This window comes from Neodiprion pinetum, chromosome 5, assembly GCF_021155775.2.
Source record: "Neodiprion pinetum isolate iyNeoPine1 chromosome 5, iyNeoPine1.2, whole genome shotgun sequence".
NCBI lineage: Eukaryota > Metazoa > Arthropoda > Insecta > Hymenoptera > Diprionidae > Neodiprion > Neodiprion pinetum.
In genome coordinates, this window is record NC_060236.1 from 22,490,979 (window position 1) to 22,495,159 (window position 4,181).

The following is a 4,181-nucleotide window of genomic DNA, read 5'->3' on the forward strand; positions in this document are numbered from 1 at the left end:
GCACCAGCTGAAAAGTATCTAAAACACAGGAACTTGTTTTCTGGCTGTAACTTTTGATCCGTTGATCGCTGCCTATTCGGACAGCGCTCAATCGATTTCTCTCGCAAAAGTACGTCGGAATAGTGCCAGAAAGAATTTATTCCGGCACTATTCAAAATCACGAAAATTTTCGCCAAAAATACAAAGGGGTTAGCCTTACTTATTTTTTGGGGAGAAAAGTTTTGGTCTCAGATTCGATTTGTATGACACTTTACTGCCTGATTGGACCACCAGGAACTCAGAAAACGCAGCAAAAAGTGCGTAGGACCAACAGCAGAGGGATGACGATGGAAAAAGCACCAGCTGAAAAATATCTAAAACACAGGAACTTGTTTTCTGGCTGTAACTTTTGATCCGTTGATCGCTGCCTATTCGGACTGCGCTCAATCGATTTCTCTCGCAAAAGTACGTCGGAATAGTGCCAGAAAGAATTTATTCCAGCACTTTCCAAAATCACGAAAATTTTCGCCAAAAATACATAGGGGTTAGCCTTACTTATTTTTCGGAGAAAAAATTTTTGGTCTCAGATTCGATTTGTATGACACTTTACTGCCTGATTGGACCACCAGAAACTCAGAAAACGCAGCAAAAAGTGCGTAGGACCAACAGCAGAGAAACAACGATGGAAAGAGCACCAGCTGAAAAATATCTAAAACGCGGGAACTTGTTTTCTGGCTGTAACTTTTGATCCGTTGATCGCTGCCCATTCAGACTGCGCTCAATCAATTTCTCTCGCGAAATTACGTCGGAATAGCGCCAGAAAGAATTTATTCCAGCACTTTCCAAAATCACGAAAATTTTCGCTAAAAATACATAGGGGTTAGCCTTACTTATTTTTCGGAGAAAAAATTTTTGGTCTCAGATTCGATTTGTATGACACTTTACTGCCTGATTGGACCACCAGGAACTCAGAAAACGCAGCAAAAATTGCGTAGGACCAACAGCAGAGAATCAACGATGGAAAGAGCACCAGCTGAAAAATATCTAAAACACAGGAACTTGTTTTCTGGCTGTAACTTTTGATCCGTTGATCGCTGCCTATTCGGACTGCGCTCAATCGATTTCTCTCGCAAAAGTACGTCGGAATAGCGCCAGAAAGAATTTATCCCGGCAGTTTTCAAAATCACGAAAATTCCAGCCAAAAATACAAAGGGGTTGGCCTTACTTATTTTTTGGGGAAAAAATTTTTGGTCTCAAATTCGATTTGTATGACACTTTACTGCCTGATTGGACCACCAGGAACTTAGAAAACGCAGCAAAAAGTGCGTAGGACCAACAGCAGAGAAACAACGATGGAAAGAGCACTAGCTGAAAAATATCTAAAACGCAGGAACTTGTTTTCTGGCTGTAACTTTTGATCCGTTGATCGCTGCCTATTCGGACAGCGCTCTATCGATTTCTCTCGCAAAAGTACGTCGGAATAGTGCCAGAAAGAATTTATTCCAGCACTATTCAAAATCACGAAAATTTTCGCCAAAAATACAAAGGGGTTAGCCTTACTTATTTTTTGGGGAGAAAAGTTTTGGTCTCAGATTCGATTTGTATGACACTTTACTGCCTGATTGGACCACCAGGAACTCAGAAAACGCAGCAAAAAGTGCGTAGGACCAACAGCAGAGAAACAACGATGGAAGGAGCACCAGCTGAAAAATATCTAAAACGCAGGAACTTGTTTTCTGGCTGTAACTTTTGATCCGTTGATCGCTGCCTATTCGGACTGCGCTCAATCGATTTCTCTCGCAAAAGTACGTCGGAATAGTGCCAGAAAGAATTTATTCCAGCACTTTCCAAAATCACGAAAATTTTCGCCAAAAATACATAGGGGTTAGCCTTACTTATTTTTCGGAGAAAAAATTTTTGGTCTCAGATTCGATTTGTATGACACTTTACTGCCTGATTGGACCACCAGGAACTCAGAAAACGCAGCAAAAAGTGCGTAGGACCAACAGCAGAGAATCAACGATGAAAAGAGCACCAGCTGAAAAATATCTAAAACGCAGGAACTGGTTTTTTTGCTGTAACTTTTGATTCGTTGATCGCTGCCTATTTGGACTGCGCTCAATCGATTTCTCTCGCAAAAGTACGTCGATATAGTGCGTCAAAGAATTCATTCAAGCACTTTTCAGAATGGCGAAAATTTTCGCCAAAAATACAAAGGGGTTAGCCTTACTTATTTCTTGGGGAGAAAAGTTTTGGTCTCAGATTCGATTTGTATGACACTTTACTGCCTGATTGGACCACCAAGAACTCAGAAAACGCTGCAAAAAGTGCGTAGGACCAACAGCAGAGAAACACCGATGGAAAGAGCACCAGCTGAAAAATATCTAAAACACAGGAACTTGTTTTCTGGCTGTAACTTTTGATCCGTTGATCGCTGCCTATTCGGACTGCGCTCAATCGATTTCTCTCGCGAAATTACGTCGGAATAGCGCCAGAAAGAATTTATTCCAGCACTTTCCAAAATCACGAAAATTTTCGCTAAAAATACATAGGGGTTAGCCTTACTTATTTTTCGGAGAAAAAATTTTTGGTCTCAGATTCGATTTGTATGACACTTTACTGCCTGATTGGACCACCAGGAACTCAGAAAACGCAGCAAAAATTGCGTAGGACCAACAGCAGAGAATCAACGATGGAAAGAGCACCAGCTGAAAAATATCTAAAACACAGGAACTTGTTTTCTGGCTGTAACTTTTGATCCGTTGATCGCTGCCTATTCGGACTGCGCTCAATCGATTTCTCTCGCAAAAGTACGTCGGAATAGTGCCAGAAAGAATTTATTTAAGCACTTTTCAGAATCAGGAAAATTTTCGCCAAAAATACAAAGGGGTTAGCCTTACTTATTTTTTGGGGAAAAAATTTTTGGTCTCAAATTCGATTTGTATGACACTTTACTGCCTGATTGGACCACCAGGAACTCAGAAAACGCAGCAAAAAGTGCGTAGGACCAACAGCAGAGGAACAACGATGGAAAGAGCACCAGCTGAAAAATATCTAAAACGCAGGAACTTGTTTTCTGGCTGTAACTTTTGATCCGTTGATCGCTGCCTATTCGGACTGCGCTCAATCGATTTCTCTCGCGAAATTACGTCGGAATAGCGCCAGAAAGAATTTATTTCAGCACTTTTCAAAATCACGAAAATTTTCGCCAGAAAATACATAGGGGTTAGCCTTACTTATTTTTTGGGGAAAAAATTTTTGGTCTCAAATTCGATTTGTATGACACTTTACTGCCTGATTGGACCACCAGGAACTCAGAAAACGCAGCAAAAAGTGCGTGGGACCAACAGCAGAGAAACAACGATGGAAAGAGCACCAGCTGAAAAATATCTAAAACACAGGAACTTGTTTTCTGGCTGTAACTTTTGATTCGTTGTTCGCTGCCTATTCGGACTGCGCTCAATCGATTTCTCTCGCGAAATTACGTCGGAATAGTGCCAGAAAGAATTTATTTAAGCACTTTTCAGAATCAGGAAAATTTTCGCCAAAAATACAAAGGGGTTAGCCTTACTTATTTTTTGGGGAAAAAATTTTTGGTCTCAAATTCGATTTGTATGACACTTTACTGCCTGATTGGACCACCAGGAACTCAGAAAACGCAGCAAAAAGTGCGTAGGACCAACAGCAGAGGAACAACGATGGAAAGAGCACCAGCTGAAAAATATCTAAAACGCAGGAACTTGTTTTCTGGCTGTAACTTTTGATCCGTTGATCGCTGCCTATTCGGACTGCGCTCAATCGATTTCTCTCGCAAAAGTACGTCGGAATAGTGCCAGAAAGAATTTATTCCGGCAGTTTTCAAAATCACGAAAATTTTAGCCAAAAATACAAAGGGGTTGGCCTTACTTATTTTTTGGGGAAAAAATTTTTGGTCTCAAATTCGATTTGTATGACACTTTACTGCCTGATTGGACCACCAGGAACTCAGAAAACGCAGCAAAAAGTGCGTAGGACCAACAGCAGAGAAACAACGATGGAAAGAGCACCAGCTGAAAAGTATCTAAAACACAGGAACTTGTTTTCTGGCTGTAACTTTTGATCCGTTGATCGCTGCCTATTCGGACAGCGCTCAATCGATTTCTCTCGCAAAAGTACGTCGGAATGGCGCCAGAAAGAATTTATCCCGGCAGTTTTCAAAATCA